The sequence below is a fragment of the Nycticebus coucang genome, chromosome 11, assembly GCF_027406575.1.
Source record: "Nycticebus coucang isolate mNycCou1 chromosome 11, mNycCou1.pri, whole genome shotgun sequence".
Taxonomy (NCBI): domain Eukaryota; kingdom Metazoa; phylum Chordata; class Mammalia; order Primates; family Lorisidae; genus Nycticebus; species Nycticebus coucang.
This window is the reverse complement of record NC_069790.1, coordinates 14,533,976-14,551,878: the sequence shown is the minus strand read 5'-3', so window position 1 is coordinate 14,551,878 and position 17,903 is coordinate 14,533,976. Positions and strand designations below refer to the sequence as shown.

The following is a 17,903-nucleotide window of genomic DNA, read 5'->3' as shown; positions in this document are numbered from 1 at the left end:
TCTGGCTGCCTGTTCTCCAGTCCTCGGCAGCTGGGGAGAGAATGGAGAGTTGTCACATGCTCACTGCAGTCTGCCTTTGTTTTCTGCTGCCCACATTGTAACATGGGTCCAGATACATGACTCTTACCACGCCCTCGCCACCCTGTCTACACAGAGTCTCTTTGGAAATAAGGGATAATAATTTGTTTCTTAATGTTATTTAGCACAATTCTAAAAACATGTTCCTCTCATGTCCACTAACATTGCTAATCTATCAAAACTTCTTCAAAAAGACCAATGAAGGGTCTCTGCAGGTGCTCAATGAATTGCTTGAGTTACGTTTTCTTCACTCTGAAATTTAATAATCAAGTCCGCATGAAAATTAGAAATACTCAGTGTCAACTGGATACTTTAAAAAAATAGAACAAATTAGGACGCACTCGAAGATATACTTTACTGTTATTTTTTATTATGCACGTTTTCAAATGTATGCCAAAATAGAGAGAATGGTATAATGAACCCCAGGAAGCTTCAACCACTGTCACCATGCTGCCATAAAGAAGGATTTTTAGATCTCGGGATTTGCAATATGATTTCATTTCACTCAGTGAGCAATAAACAAATAAGACCGATATCTGTTGTGTACGGGAAGCAAGCGAGGTGATGGGAATTAAAGAAATCTAATGTAATTCCCATACCTTTGATGCCTATATTCTAGGTAAGGTGGATACAAAAAAGATAGGTATCAGCAAAAGGAGTGAGTTTGTTCAGCGTGTGGCACAGATTATAGGTGTAAAAAAAGAAAACACTAAAGAGGATGAATGTATAAATATTAAACAAGGCAAGCTCATATCTACTGGCACCACCTAAAAAAATCAAGACAGAAGAGAAAACTACCTTTCAAAAACTCAAAGTAATGGAGAAGGCAGATAGGTAACTTCTTTTAACCATATTAGTACTCTGAAAGAGGATTTTCAAAGACTGATTTTGTACGAAGTACCCCAAACTCTTCCTGCTAGGACTGAAGTAGACACCCTGGTTAATTATTTTCATTCTTATGAAATGTTTTTTGAAAGTCTCTATGGGAATTAGTGAACCTCCTGGGTTTGGTAAGAGAAGGACATCTTTTTATAGTTCTGATTTCAGATTAATACAATATAAAATTACGTTACATTGTTTGTGTTTGTTAGGAGAAGAAGGTCATCTTAAGATTTAATTTTCATCAGGGGAGCTAGAAGCCAGGCATCCCCCCAATTGAGAGAGGAAAGATCAAGTTTGTCTTTACTATTTCAAGAGCTCATCTCTCTTTGCCATGAGTACAATTAAGTGAAACTAAACTCTTCCTCCTGGGAGGTGGTGGGTGGGGACATAAGACCCCACAGTTTAAACTGTAAGACACTAAGCCAGTGTGACTATTGGATTTTATATCCTTACTTGATTGGATTCTTGGGCCAGAGTAATTAATTATCTGGGTATTTGAAGAATACATTGACAACTGCATCTAAAATACATAACTATGAGCTGAACTGTGTCCCCTAACAATGAACATGTTGAAGTCCCAACCCCTGGTACCCAGAATGTGACTGTATTTGGAGATCATCTTTAAACAATTTAAAGAGGTAATTAAGTTAAAAAGAGGTCATTAAAGGTGGGCCCTAAGCCAGTATGACTGATGTCTTTATAAGAGGAGTTTGGACACATGAGTGGCCGTCCACAAGCTAAGGAGAGCAGCTTCAGAAAAACAGCAACCCATTTTGAACTTGATCTTGAATTTCCAGCCTCCAGAACTCTGAGAAAATAAATTTCTGCTGTTTAAGTCACCTAGTCTTAGTAGGTGGTAGTGGTATACACACATATACCATGTGGTAGTTTGTATATATACATAATTTTTAATATTTCTATTGAAAATGTGAGACTAGCATTTGAGTAAGGGCATTTAGTGCAATGTGTAATTTAATTAAACACGAAATGTCTGTGGTCCAGCTTACTGTATACAGGCTGAAGTGAGTGATCTGGGATGACAAGTTGTGCTCCTAGATTAACAGTTTTATCTGGTTTCATCTACTCTGATAACATTCTGGCCAAATAAACAGATACAGTTAAACCCAATTAAGTATATTCAATATTTGGGTTTGAATATTTGGATTAAAAAAATAATGTATAAAAGTCCTATCAGCCTATGAGGCACTGTTGACATAAAAAATACCTTTTTGACAAACATGGCTGGTCTGCCAAAGCACAGTCGTATATTTTAAAACATGAGCCTAAAACTGTCGTATATACAGTAAATTAGTTCTGAGAAAGCATTCATTATAACTCTTTGCCGAAAAACGTTTTTTTTATTTTTGAAATCTCATCTAATATGTGTTTATTAAATTCATTCTACCTCCTTTAATCAAAAAAATATAAAAATTATAATCTTAGGAAACTAAGCATAAGTAGCATCTTATTTCAATATGTGTGTGTGTGTGGATGTAACTACTGTATATGAAAAGCATTAGCAATTGTTTAGTGTAGGTTAAAAATAAAAGAATTGACATCATTTGGATAGTTTTAACCTTAAAGAGGGGAGTATGTGGATGGCAAGAATCACTTGAGATGAAGTTGTGAGGTCTTTAAAAAAAGAACAAAATACAGATTTAGCTGCATTTCTGAAAACTGCTTCTTGTTCTGAGAATACAGAGTCCCTGTGCTGGCATCCAACTTCATGTCTGTGACAATGCGTGACGAGATTCAGAAGGAAACAATACCTGGTTCCACCACACGTTACCCCTCTAGTTCTCACTCGGGGCAGAGGTTTTCCAATTGCACAAAAGAAATATTAAACAAAAGCATGCTTTGTAAAATGTTAAGTGCAATATAAATATTTAATTAATGCTGTGCTGTGGATATGATTGGGGTAATTCTAAAACTCTTACTCCCCAGATAGAGGAAGAAGCTGAAAATCTCCAATAGACGTTTTTTTTTGTTGTTGTTCATTTGTTTGTTTTTTGCAGTTTTTGGCCAGGGCTGGGTTTGAACCCGCCACCTCCGGTACATGGGGCCAGCACCCTACTCCTTTGAGCCACAGGTATTGCCCTGAATCTCCAGCAGTTTTTAAGAAGGGAAATCAGAGCTGTGGAATTAAGATTTGCTTCCCAGTCCCTTTACTGCTACTCTGAATCAAGAGACCACTCCTTCTAAAAAAGATCCAGAAGCTTCGAAATAATAAAAATCCAAGTTGAGAGAAAGCCTAGTCGACTTTGGGTTAGAAAAAAATGAATATTGAAAATCAGGTCAGGATTCACTTCAGAACTCCGTGATCTTGTCCTAGCAGGAGGAAAATTTCAGGTAGACCCCCCTCGGGGTAAGCAGCCAGACTCCGGGTTTGGTGGGTTGTGGTGCTGATTCTGGGAGTCCCAAGCCCGTGCCACTGGCATGTTTCTGTACAGCTCTGCGGGTTCGCTGTGGCATGGAGAGCAAGTCCCAGCAAATCTGTTGCATGAATATATTTGCCTTCCTTCTCAACTCTCAAAAGATCAACAGGGATACATTTCCTGAAACTCCAGGATCCCAGGAATATCCTTTTCCCTCCCCCACCACAAAGGCCTAGAGCACAGGTGCAGATGCTTGGTGACAGGAGTCCTTAGGGGGTCAGACCGACCTCAGACTGCCTCCCGGGATCTCTGGTTCTGCATTAGAAGCAGGGAGGAGGGGAGCGAGCCCAGTAGCCACATTAACTGCCAAATCTTCAACGTGAGTAGAATTACAGAAAAATTAAATATTCTCCATTTGTACAGCTCTAGTACTGTGATTTGACTAAAATTATAAGGGAAAAAAGAGATTATTGATCCATTGGTGAAGATTTAGAATTGAACTCTAAAGATGGAATTTAAAAAAAAAAGAAAGAAATGTAACAGAAGCAAGAATAATTTGACAGCTTTACCCTGCTGGTAATCAACCCCTTGAGTTATTAAGAAAGACAGGAGTGGGAGGTGAAACATCTGGAGAAATGTGAGCAGATAACGAATCGGGTGGGTTTTGTAAAAGCTAAATGCTATCTGTAGGAAGCGAAGTTATAAAAAATTGTGAGGCAATAACCCTGAGGTTATATGGGGGTGAAGAGGGGACCCTGACACCTGCAGGGACATTTCTTCCAGGCAGAGTGGCCAGGGAAGGTGTTCATTCTCCACACAGTACCCATGCAGTGGGCCAATGTAGATAGCCAAAAGATACCATCCAGAAAGGGGCATCTGTGTCTCAGGTCAGACATTCACACTGCCTCCCCCCACCCCCATCCATGGCACCCTCAGCCTGACACGTCACATGGTGACTGTTGTGGGGTGGGTCGTGACACCATGGAGAGAGCCCGGGTTTTGAAGTCACAAAGCCTATGATTCAAAAAAATGTTGCTGTCACTAATTATGGGACTGGAAGAAAGATGTTTCCCCTCTAAGAGCCTGATTTTCCTCATTTGATGACTTTGGATAACAATGCCCACTTTGCACATTTTTGTGAGGACTGCATGACTTAATGCTCCTGCCAGGGCATCTCGCATAGCTACATGTTGGCTCTCCAGTCCTCTCTTATCCCCTCCACAATCCTTCATTTCATGCTATGTACCCTGTGCAAGGCCCTGAGGAACAGAAGTGAAAAAGACAACCCTTGTCCTAAATAAGGTTGTAATTTGGGGGAAAAACAGGCATATATGGGAAGTATAATGTACGAGGTGTGTAAGTGATGGGACTCCGGGGAGCAGAGATGAGCAGTGTGTGGCTTAGCGGGGACAGGGTGAAATTAGGAAACCCTCCTGGAAGAGGCGGACCTGTGTTTGGCCCTCTGGGATTACTGTAAGAGGAGGCCAGGTGAGCAGCCTGAAGGCACAGCATCACTCACGTGGGGCCTCCCACAGTCTTGTGGCTGGAGAACGCAGTAAAAGGAAAGAGGGTGAGATGGACAGGGAATCAGCTCGGGGACAGCTGGACATCTGGATCTCCTGCTGCTTCCCTCTGCTGGTCTTGATGGGTGTACGCTGACTTAGAAAAATTAACCGCCATAAATTATAAATAAATGAGAGAAGCCAAAGGTGAAGAAGACTGTGGGCAATGGAGACCTGGATTGTACCTGACGGCGTTACCTAGAATGACTCCTGCAGTTATTCTGAGCATGTCTTTCCAGCTTGTGATGCCATGCAGCTAGGGGAACTTGCAAACAGTTCTGCATGAAAAGGGCCAGCATCCAGGACAGCACAAATCCAGCCATTGCACCTTCTGTATAGGCCGGTATTGCAATGCTGAGGACAGCTTGCCCTGATGCTGTATCACACAGTGCCAGATCTAACAGCACGTCACAGCCCCTTCCCCCACCCGCCACCCTGTCGCTTGCAGGAGAGAAGCCGCAGAAAGACCAGCATGACCCCTCAGTCTCCATGCTGCTCCTCCTATAAAGACAGTGTCACCCTCAGTAGAGTGCTGTGCTGTCACAGCTCACAGCAACCTCCAACTCTTGGGCTTAAGAGATTCTCTTGCCTCAGCCTCCCAAGTAACTGCGACTACAGGCGCCTGCCACAACGCCCAGCTATTTTCTATTGCAGTTGTCATTGTTGTTTAGCTGGCCCAGGCCGGATTCGAACCCATCAGCCTCGGTGTATGTGGCTGGCGAGGTAACCACTGTGCTCCCGGCAGCGGGCTGACAGACAGTGGTTTTTAAAGAGCCTTGCAGGGCATCTGACCTCATCTCCCCAGGACAAGCTAAATCCCTGAAGATGTTTTACAAGTCCTCAACCTCTACCCATAAAGCAGGGGACCTACACAGCTCAGCGTTATTCTCTGCAGTGTTTCCAGTGCTTTCTTATGGATTTTCAGCCACAGTCTTGAGGAACAGCCTGGAAGTCCTGCCTCAGTTCATGAAACTAGTTCACAATGTCGTCATTTCTCTCTTGTTTTTAAGTCTAATTAATATCAATTCATATTATGTAGCTGGCACTAAGAGAGTAGTGGAATCATTTTGTAAGATTATTCTCTTACCTAATTCCAGAAATCACTCAAGGAGTCTGCAAGCCCAGATCCTAAGGCAGCCAGGTAGGAAATTTCAACGTGTGCATGGGGGTACACGGGACCACAGAGAGCCAGCATGAGAACACACGCCCCTCCAGAAACATTCCACCTTCGCAACTAAAGGGTTCAGATTTGATCTAAAATATTATGCTGGCCCAAGAATGTTTCCGAATAGCTTGTTCCCTGCTGTTCCCCCATTTGTGATCCCACTTGGTGGCACGTGAAGTATATAGATGTGACCCATCTTCTCCGTGCACGTCCTCTGCTGCCTCATTTGAACACCATCTGCGCTTCCTGACCTCTCATTGACAAGCAATATTCATCACTTCGACTCATGTTTTCCAAATCGGTCTTTTGAATAAGTGCCAGTGATGCTTGGGTGTTACCCACCATGCTTCTCCCTTGCTGTTCTAGATTGCTTCCCTCTCTGAAAGCCCAGACGATGTTTCTAGTGACTTATCATGGAGCTCCACTTCACCCTAAAACTAATTGCAAAAGAAACTATAAGGCAAGTCTAAACTGGAAATTTGCAAGTAACCATTAAGAGGAGGTGATAGTACCTTAGGTTGGGCCTTCAAGAGCCTCACAGGTTTTCTGCTGTGGCTTGAAAAGAAGCCTCCAGCAGTGTGTATACTCCCGGGAAGACTGAGCTGTCTGAGTGAGAGAGAAGGTTTTGTGGATAAAGTTTATCACAAAATGATAACCATCATCAGTCTCCAGCATTTACTCAGCAAAACACTGAACACTTTCCTAGAGGGGCTTTACAGGAAAGAGAGATGACAAGTCCCTCTTCCTGATTCACCTCTTGAATTCTTACCCTAGCAGTTCTTAATGAAAGGATGGTATGAATTCCACAGGGGTGAATGAGGTCGGACAGAGACACAGGGACATGCTTTATTTCCCAGGCTGCTTATAGGTTAATGTTGGCTGGAACTGGTCATTCCGGGCAGTCACGTGCACAAACACAGAGTCAGTTAAGATCCAGCGTTGCATCCGTGGTTCACTTGTGTGATGACAAGTCTCTAGCTCCGGAGGCTGGAAAGGCGCAGTGATTGCGTAAGGTCACATCATGGGTTCACAAGTGGCAGCACACAGTTCTCTCTCCAGGCCAAAGGGCGCTGTGTGGGCTTTTTGGCAGGGCCGCATGGGAGGTGAAGTGTGGGCCAGGCTGGGGAAGGGGTAGTGGGTTTTAGGCTTCCCTAAAGCACATAGGGCTTTACTAGGTCCCAGCCTATGCAAGCCAGCCCGCCTCAGAGCATGGACAGAACTGGGACATGTGGGAGCCAAGGACCCACACTGTGTCCTGCATCTGGGCGGTGCAGCTCTGGAGCCGCCCACTGGGTCCAAATCCTGCTCCTTACTACGTTCTGCAAGTGAGTTAACCCCCTGGGCTGCCAGTTTTTTTGTCTGTAACCTGGAACCAACAACAACAATATCTTTTTCAAAGGGCTGTTGTGAAATTCAAATAAAACATTGCATATAAAGCTCCTCCTCCTCAGCCTGGCGTATAGGAGGCATTCAATAAACATCAGCTCTTTTTATAAATATTCAAAAGCTATTTTACAAAAGCAATTCTCAGAGCTCCTGCTCACAGGAAGCATTACATAAGCGTCAGTTCTGTTTCTTGGCTTGGTGTTTGGATTGTTTTCTCTGCCCTCACCGTCCTCCCGGGGGGTATGAGGAGAGACGGTGGAGTAATACAAATAGCGCGGACTTTGAAGTTCCACCACCTGAGTTCAAATTCCAGGTGGCCACTCACTACCTGTGTGCACTGGGGAAGTTACATAAGCCTGGCAGCCTGGGGATTGTATCCGTGCAGTGCAGAGATCACCTCCTACCTGAGAGCGCTGAAGCAGAGAGACCCACACAGCAAGGTGCTCGTGGAAGGTTAGTCCCCCTCAGCACCTGCCCCGCCATCACCACCTCTGCTGCTGCTCCCTCGGGGGGCACTGACTGTGCAGTCACGAGGCTGGAGATTTTACAGGACGTGCTGCCTTTCTCCTGCACAGTGTCCCTCAGCTCATCTGCACCAGCACTGTACGATACAGTTAAGACTGACAAGGATGCCTGGCTAAGTGGTGGAATCACTACTCCATGCCCTTAAGGTGCAGTTAGGATGCATTTTATGCTTTTGACATCTGAGGCTCAAAGAGGTTAAGTAAATTCTGCTTTGACACAATCCAGCTAGCAGCCAGCCATTGCAGATTTTGACTCCAAAACATTGGCCTTCTCACCACCAGCATTGGCCTTCTTACCCACCTCCCCCTAAGGCCTTCTTTTTTGCTGTATGTAACTTTGTCTCTTGCCCCCATTCAGCTCCACCAGAGCCATCCTGACCTTTCTCACCGGGAAAGTGGACAGCTGGTTCTGCGGGTGTGCAGGGCACACAGCCTGCGGGACAGGAGGATAAGGGAGCACCTGCGGGCGTGTCACCAAACTTTCCGAATCCTCCCAGCCTGCGTAGAATCCTGCAGATGTTCCCTCTGTTTGAAAGAGAAAGAATGATTCTCCTGATAGAAAAATATTCCTCTTGCTCCATAGTCTTTATGAGGACACTTTGGCATGTGAATAACAGCAAACCCAATTCAAACCAGCTTAAGGGAAAAATAATAAAATCCCCTGGCTCCCACATGGGACGGCCCAGGGCTAGGGCTGTGTCAAGCACGGCCTGATGCTCAGCCTCATGTGAGGAACCAGCCCTGAGATTCTGCTCTGTCCCTCGGCCCCACTTCCTCCTCACTCCATGCATTTTAGGAACAGACTCTCCCCTCATGGTGGGAGAATTGTGACACAGAAAAAATATGTCGCATCCAAATCTCTGGAAAATTATTATTATTATTTTTTTTTTTTTTTGCAGTTTTTGGTCAGGGCCAGGTCCGAACCCACCACCTCTGGCATATGGGGCTAGCATCCCACCCCTTTAAGCCACAGGCACATTATTTGGAAAAGAGTTCCTTTGCAGCTGTAATTAAGGATCTTGAGATAGAACTAACCTGTATTACCAACATGGGGCCTAAATCCAATGGCAATTTTTCTTATAAGAGACACCCCAGGAGAAGGTCATGTGAAGAGACAGAGATGGCTGTGATGCAGCCACAAGCCAAAAGGGAGTTAGAAAACGCAAGGAAGGGTTTTCTCCTAGAGCAGTGATCTTCAGTCAGCGTGCCGTGGTGGCACACCCGTGTGCCCTGAGAGGATCTTAGGTGTGCCACAAAAATTGTTAAAGATCATTAATTAAATTATTTTTGAAAGAAGTTCAAAGCCCAGTAAGTGTATTCTTTTTTTTCTCTCTCTCTCTCTCTCTTTTTTTTGATCAACATAATTTAAGTGTGCTGTGGAAGTTTAACTACAGTTTCAAGCAGGCTGTGAGATAAAAAAGGTTGGAAAACACTGCTCTGAGGCCTCCAGAGAGAGCGTGGCCTTACTCAGGCCTTCATTTCAGATTTCTGGTCTCCATAACGGTGAGAGAATAAATTACTGCTGTTTCAAGCCACCAGGTTTGTGATTTTTTTGTTTGTTTGTTGTTTGTTTGTTCTCGGTTTGTTTTAAACTTCATTCAAATGAATATGAGGGTACAAAATTTAGGCTACATTGTTGTCACTTCTGGGGTAAAGTTCCATTTGTAGGAGAGCCCCTCCCCCAGGGGGCATGTCATACACCCTCACAATGTGCACGTTAGGGGAGATCCCGCCTCATGCCCGCCCTCCTTCTACTGTACATCCTCCCCCCACCACCCCCGCTTCCCTCTAACCCCCGAACTGGACTATAATCAAAACAGCTGTGATTTTTTTTTTTTAATAGAGGTTCAGGAAACTAACAGAGTGGCCTAGGTTCTGGTGACCGTGGGTTGATCCTCTCACAACTTTGAGCAAGAAAGAAGAGAATGGGTCTTTCTGCACAAGTTCTAAGACTCACCCTGTAGGGGTCGAGCTAGCTGAGGGCCTAACCTTACGGTCTGTGGCAGGGGAAACGCTCTATGGCGGGGGTAATCCTAGTTATAAGTTCTTCTTTACCCAAGTAAAGCCTTTCCCAGGCCACACGGACAGAGTGAGGAGGAAACTCCAAGCCGAGACCAGGGGCTGCTGTCTACTAAGTGAACCACACTGGGGAGAAAAACAAGTGTTCCCGCCCTCCTAAAATAAGGCATAGTTTGTCAGTGTTACTTTCTGTGTGGTAGTTATTACTGTAAAAATACTAACACACTATTGGCATTTTGAAACTATCTGTCTTTTTTCAAACGTAGATGTTTGACGTCTCTTTTGAACTTCAGGAACGTTGTTTTCTTGTGAATCTTTGCTCCACCTTCCCGTGTAACTCCTCCCTCTCTGATACTAGACGTCAGGGTAGGGGTCCCTCCACGGCTGACTTGCAGCTGCTCAGGGCAATGCTGGGACTGCTCCCAGGGACACTGAGTTGTTTGCATCATGTGTCCAGAAAGTCTCCGTGGTGGGGTGAGGTCCAGTTCTGCTCATTTGGGGCTGAGTCAGAGACCACTCTTAGTAAGGTGGGAATGCGGACACGTTAGAATTTTGGTGAGTTTTTCTGGGCATTTTCAGAAAGCTCGCATTATCACTGGAGCCAGGCCAGGGTAAGTAAGGTAAGAGTGGGAATCCTAAGTTTGAATAGTTTTCTGAGTGTTAACCTCCCCAACAGCTCTCTCTTCCCATTCCCACTAAACTCTGGGAGGTAACATTTGATCCTTGGGTTTTCCTCTTGCACATTTCCCTAGCACAAATGGTGTGTGTCTGGGTGTGCAGAGAGAAAGAGAGAGATATTAGGCCTCTCTGCTAAGCATTTGGCAGAGGACAGAGGACTTGGCACAGAATAAGTATTTGGGGTGTTATTAATGTAATATTATTAATAGTGAATTTAAGATTCATAGAAAGCTTAATATAAATTTAGGTTGGCCCTATATTACACATAGGACAGCTGACACTCAGAGGGGACACACCATGTATTCTCAGATGCACAGCAGATTAAATGCAAAACTCGCCAGAATTTGAATCCAGGTCAATCTGACGAGTATGCTCCAAACTCTTTCCTGTCCTCTGGCTCTCTCTGTAATTGCATTGCAAATCACTTCATAAAAAATATCATGTGTAATGCCAAAAAAATCTACAAATATCCTACTAAAATGAATGAGAAACTTCATTAACTTTGGGGGTATAACATTAATATACAAAACTCAGCATTAACAGATACCAATAATCATCAACTGGGACTAGTTATTTATAAAAGATGCTATTTTAAAATGGCCATAAAATATATAAGGTATGTATAAATGCCTAACTAAATAACAAAATTACCTCAAGATTACTAACAAAAAATTTGCAAGATGTGTGATAGATATATCTGTATATATATTTGTCTCTATTCATCTTGCAAATCTTTTGTTACTGTATATTGCACATTTGTGTATTTTATATAATGTGTATTTTATATATGTGTATGTATACACACACTATGTTTGTATATATTTATATATACACATATTTCATATAAATATATATATACATATACATATATGTACACATACCGTGTTCATGGATAGGAAGACTCAGTATTAGAAATTTGTCTCTAATTCATAGACAGTCAATTCTGTTATAATAAAGACTTAGTAGGGGGTTAAAAATAGATTTGACTAAATCTCAAATTTATATTGAAGAATAGAGGTTCAAGAATAGCCAAGAAATTTTTGTAAAATAGTGATGATAATAAAAGACTCCCCACGCAGAGATCAAGATTTTTATAAAGCTTGAGTAGAATTAAGCAAATGCTCCAATGGAAAGAAAAAGGCCTCCATATACATACATAAAGGTGACATTACAAATCACTGTAGGAATAATTAAAGATTTAATAAATATACTGGAAAAATTAGCAATCCAGATGGAAAAAAAATTAAATTAGATCCCTACCTGATATCATGTAATGGAATGAATTCCAAATGGTTTAAAGATTTAGTTAAAAATAGTAGAAGTTAAAAATTTTAGAAAATTTTTTTTTATTATTTCTGCTTTGGAAATATTTCTTGAACAGGAAAGAAGACATACAAACCACAAGGAAAGCATTGAGAAATCTGACCACATACGAAAAAAACAACCGTGTTAGAAAAGGTACTGGGAACAAAGTTAAAATAAATGACACAAAAAAGGAGAAATAATTTGTGACTTGACTCCAGGTTATTTAAAGAGCACGAAAATTGACAAAGTCTATAAGCAGGCATTTTACAAAAGAGGAATGACCCCAAACATATAAAAAGATGCTTCGCATCATTAACAGTCAGATAACTGCAAAGTAAAACCATAACCATGTGTCAAGTCTTACCCATCTGAAAGGCAAACATGGAAGGGTCTGGTATTGCAAAGTGAGGAGGAGGAGGAAGATGTGGGACAAGGAAACGCATATACTCTGCTAAGTGGAAATCAGAGATGCTTTGACCTTTTGGGATGGTCATTTGGCATCATCTGGTAAAGTTACAGATGTGCGGATCACGCTACTCAGCAATTCCACTTCCCGGGAAGCTCTGGCACCTGTGCACAGTGGGCATGGCCAAGGACGACCTTGTGCAATGAGGTATATAACAAGAGAGGCCAGAGCAAACATTCACCTATGGAGGCCTAAGAAAAATAAATGCGGATGTATTCAAAAAGCCGATCTATAACATGATAATGAAAAACTGTAGGGTAAATATCGAAAATATGTTACATGGCCAAAAAATTGTGACAGGGTACTCATAAGGTGAGTATACTGTTTATATAAAAGATTTTTTTTTTAAATCACCTAGTGTTATATATTATGCATGAGTGTAGATTGGATTAAAATGGAAACACCGCAGACAGGAAGTATGCACACACCAGCGTCATTCAGGATGATCGCTTTCTTCTGAGGTGTGAAGGAGAAAGGGCTGGGATACTTCAATGAGTTTTATTGCTTTTTAATAAAAAAAAAAAAAAAGTTGGAGCAAAAAGGAAGAAAATACATTTGGGGTAGTGGCCAGGAGAGCTTTTTTTCCCACAAGAAAAACCTTACCTAGCATATTTTCCAGCCAAATGTGCCTTTGGGTAAAGTGAGGTCTTCAGAGGCATCTCATCCCTTAGTATCCAAATATGACCAAGGCCTTTTTTCAATTTCTTCTTTGTTTTTACCATTCTGTCTGATTATTCTTTGTCTACTCTAGTCCTTAAATTTCCTTCTCAAGAGTTATTGAGGAGTATTTTCTTGTCTAGTCCTGTGAGAGAAGAAACTTCTGCCCAAAATGTCTGTTTCAGGGCATCTTCCACATGCCAGCCTCTCTGCCAATTACCTAGCGAAGAATTGGTTAATTTAAGATTCACAGCAATCCTATAAGATAGATAGTGGACAGCCCCATTTTTACATAGGAAACTGAAGCTTGGAGAGGTTAAACAGTGTTGATCAAGGTTACATGGCTAATCAGAGGCAGAGCAAGTCAGAATTTGAACCCAGGTCCCTCTGACTGTTGCTTGCACTCCGTGATCTCGCCTGACGCCTGCATCTTACCACTGGATTTGTAAACCACGCTGTAGACTAGCCCGGGGGTGCTTATTATTTAAAGCATTTGCATGGCACTTCATGTTTGCAATGTGTTTTACAGTTGTTTTTATTACTTATTCCTCTTTTATAGCTGGTCTTGGTTTATAGCATGCTTTCTGCAATAACAGTTATAAAGAAAAACAAACATGGAAACTATCTGTGCATTGCTGGATGGAGGCACTAGGATCTTGGCCTGAGCACCAGCCACACTGGAAGACAGTTGTCAGGCCCAGTTGTCTTCTTAGTAGGTAGGTCCTTAGCCCTCTTACCATTCAAATGGAGACAGGCACCACAACCCCGTCTTCCTGGGAAGGCAAAGCTCCTTTGCTTTCTACCACGTGTTAGGGCAAACCAAATGACTTAGATCACTTTCACTCCTTTTAACAAGGGACTTGTTTTCATTACAAAATGTTTTAACAATTACTCTGGTCTTCGCTGGCATAGTGGGGGGCAGAGACAGGGTTTAGGGGGAACTGCATATCATTACTCAGAAGTCTAGTTACTTTTTCTTTCCTTCTTTTCTTCCTTTACTTCTTCTTTTAAGTGTATCCCACCCCTAGGTCTTTCTTCCAGAGGTAAAGACAAAGGAGGCCGTGGAATGGCCTTGAGGACAGCCTCCTGGGAGCCAGGAGAGGCAATAGAACGATGCCTGTCCTTACCCATAGTCATGCCTAGGTTTCCTTTGGGAAAAGACTCAAAGGTTTTGCATTTTCTTCAAGACAGAAAGATAAGGGAAAAGAGTGATGGGCTTCTCAGTTTCCTCCAAGCTGTGAGCACCTTCCTTACCTCTAACATGACCATCTTTACCCACGTCCTTATCGTTATTCACAGTGACTCTTGTTTGAGCAATTAATTTTCTGTGTCTTGAGCTGAATATAAGGCAGCAGTCTCATTTTACAGGTAAGTTTAAAAAATTGATTTCCCAAGGCTATCATTGCACCGGCATGTGTGTATAGACACATTATTTTGGGTAGTGCATTTGAGGCATAGTATCTTCCTGAGAATGCATATTTTACCAAATGGTATAAATAATAGACTTAACTATTAAAACAGGCAAACAGAAGAATATGTAAGGAATTCCCTGATTTTCCAGCTCCTGGAGGCTCCCCCGCTCTACCTCCTTCAGCCATCCTACCAGCAATCACCTCCCTGTCCTGGGTTTTAGCCATCCCGCCTTCCTCCTGACTGCCTCTCCTGCGTCCCTCCTTCCCTACAAGGACTCTGGAGATTGCACTGGCCCACCTGCATAATCCAGAACAATCTCCCATCGAAGATCATTAACTTAATCACATCTGCAAAGTCTCTTTTTCCAGATAAGGTAACATAGTCACAGTTTCTGGGAATTAGGATGTGGACATCTTTGGGGGCCCGTTATTCTGCCTACCACACCTGGTTTCCACATAGTAATAAAACTCTCTGGAACTCAGCAGCACTTAAACAAAATAAAAGGGGGTGATACATTAATGATTAGAGCAACAGCTAGTAAATCATAGCATGTTACAGCTGGAAGAGACTTGGCAGGCCACTCCTGCTGTACCGATGTGGATCCTGAGGTCCAGCAGAGGAAATCCATCATCTGGGGTGAACCGTCAGGTGGCAGCAGCTCCAGCTCTGGCCGGCTCCCTGTTCAGGTCATCAGGAATATCTGCACTGATTCTTAGAGTTCAGCAAAAGACCACTTATCTGTTTTATGGAATAGGCCAACAAATCCATGCAAAAATTTTTGAATAGGACTTGGTTCTTTAATTCATTGCTCTTAAATGGAAAATCTAGAAAGAAAACTATCCATAAATTTTTTTCCATGAAATTATTTAATCACTGGTATTATCAGAAAAGTAATTAAAGGATTCATGTAAGAATCATACATTGCGATTTTAAATTCCATATAAGGTAATTAACAGGTCTTTCTGTTTAAATCTCTCGCCTTCCCTTGGAATTTGTTTGTGGCACTGGTTCTTGGAAGGCCATGAGCATGACATCTGAGGACGCAGCCAGCGGTTCTCTGCAGGGGGCAGCAGTACAGGCCGGCCCAGTGTGCTGACTCTCAGCGAAGGCACTAAGAATACTGGTGAATACTCTCATGTGTGTTGCTGGCTGTGGCGTTTCTTTCCTTAACAGCCATCTTATGTTTACAATGATACTTAACTTAGATGTAAGTAATCTTTGTAGCCTTTTAGTGTCATTCTTTTTTCTTTTTTTTTTTTTTTGAGATCAGATCTTGCTCTGTTGACTAAAGTGCAGTGGCGTCATCATAGTTCACAGCAACCTCAGACACCTGGCAATCCTGCTACCTTGGCCTCCTAAGTAGTGGGGACTACGGGTGCGCACCACGGTACCTAGCTTGTCTTTCCACATTTTTTGTAGAGCTCGGATCTTACCAAGTTTCTCAGGCTGATTTCAAACTTCTAGCCTCTGGAAGTGCTAGGATTAGAGGCCTGAGCCCCCACTGATGGTCACACTTTCTAACGATCATGTCGATTGACATACTTCCAACCTTCTTGTGTCATCTTATTACATGACATACACGGTAAGATTTCTCAAAAGCCTTTTATCTGAACAAAATTTAGGACCTGAAGAAGAGACAGGCCTAGTTATCAATGTTGGCAGGTTTCTTTGAAGAGCAAATCCAAGATTCACAGGAATTGAGGGAGAAGTTGAGACCACATAAGTACACTCAGGTTTCTATGCTAATGGGGAGGAGAGCGGAGGAAGTGTGGGATTGGTGAAACTATGAGGAAGTGGGCTGAGCTTTTCCCCCTCACTCTAATGGGACACTTTTCTGGCGCTAGATGGTGGTCATCACAGCTGATCTAGGGACCAAACTGACACATCTAAAGAAGGTTCTCTCTGCATGCCATGCAACTCCCTGGATAAAGGCCACCTCTTCCACAGGCATGAGCATCTTCCTGTCTCCCTCGCCTACTTTGCCCTGGCTCTCTGCATCTCTGTGACAGTCATCTCCAGTTTGTCTGCCCTGGGTCAGTGCTGCCGGGGCAGGAAACCTCTGGAGGGCAGGGACTTGGCTTCACCCCTCCTGTGGAGATAAATGATGTTCATTTTAATGGATTCACTGGGGTTGATTAGAGACAAGGCCAGGAGGCGACAATGACTTTTACTCTTCTGGTGTTTTTTCTTCCGGGTTTCTTGTATTTTCATTATTAAAATTAGTTTAAATAATTCTTGAGACTAGCAAAGGTCATTTGTTTTGAGGTGCTCCCTGGAGCCACTCCCCAAATGCTCTTTCTCGTTTTGTTCTCTCTCGCTGATACTCTGCAGAGAAGAGTTAACACAACAGAATGGAGGATTGGACACGGGACATAACTCTAGGAGTCTCAGCTTCCTCCCTTGCCACCAAGGAGGGGTGCTACCTCGGACAATCACATCTCCTCAGTGGCCAGGCTTCCTTTCCAGCAAATAAATAAATGAAAGTTGACAAGAAAACTGAAGGATGGCTAAAAATTTTTTGGAGTCATACACGCCTTTGAAAATGATTGATAGACCCTCTGCCTTAAAACACACACAACATTCTCTGGCCAAGATTCTTCTTTCTTCCTTCCTTCGTTCCTTTCTTTCTTTCTTTTCTTTTCTTTTCCTTTTTTTTTTTTTTTTTGTTGTTGTTGTTGTTGTGTGTGTGTGTGTGCGATACAAAGTCTCATTTTATTGCCTTGGGTGAGTGCCATGGTGTCATAGCTCACAGCAACCTCAAACTCTTGGGCTCAAGTGATCCTCTTGTCTCAGCCTCCTAAGTAGCTGGAACTACAGGCCACCCAGCTAGTTTTTCTGTGTTTTTAGTAGAGACACTGTCTCACTCTTGCTCAGGTTGGTCTCAAACTCCAGAGCTCAAGCAATCTGCCTACCTCCACCTCCTAGAACGCTAGGATTACAGTTGTGAGCCACCACATCTGACCTGAAAATCCCCTTCCATTCCAACAACTACTGTCACATAAGAGGCTGGGCACTGTGTGGATTACTTTTCATGTTTTATCTAATTTACTGTTTATAATACACCTAGAAATTACGTATCAGTATTTTCTTGTATTACTTTCCTTTTTGTAGAACAGAAAATGGAGGCTGAGGCAAATAAAGTAACCAGACCAGGGCCAGCCAGTTTGAGAGTGGGCAGAAGCTGACCCAGACGCCCAGGCCCACGAGGAACTTCTATGAGCTTTGTGTCTATGATGTGCTTGTGTGGCGGTGGCCAGGAAGATGAGCTGAAAAACCAGAAAATTGTACCAAACTACATACTAAGTTACAAAAAACAAGAGCACCGTGTAAACACTCTTTTATCTATTTTAGTAATTTCTGCAAAAATTAGACTGGTGGATGACAGTAGTTCTC

General features: G+C 42.8%; 1 long non-coding RNA gene across 1 annotated transcript; it reads left to right on the top strand.

Moving 5' to 3' along the window:
* Positions 1–7,797: 7,797 nt before the first annotated feature.
* LOC128560414 (uncharacterized) lies at positions 7,798–15,260 on the top strand. Its single transcript, XR_008372949.1, has 4 exons — positions 7,798–7,901; positions 9,343–9,511; positions 12,051–12,752; positions 14,619–15,260. It is a non-coding gene; the product is annotated as an uncharacterized LOC128560414 (long non-coding RNA).
* The last annotated feature ends 2,643 nt before the right edge of the window (positions 15,261–17,903 follow it).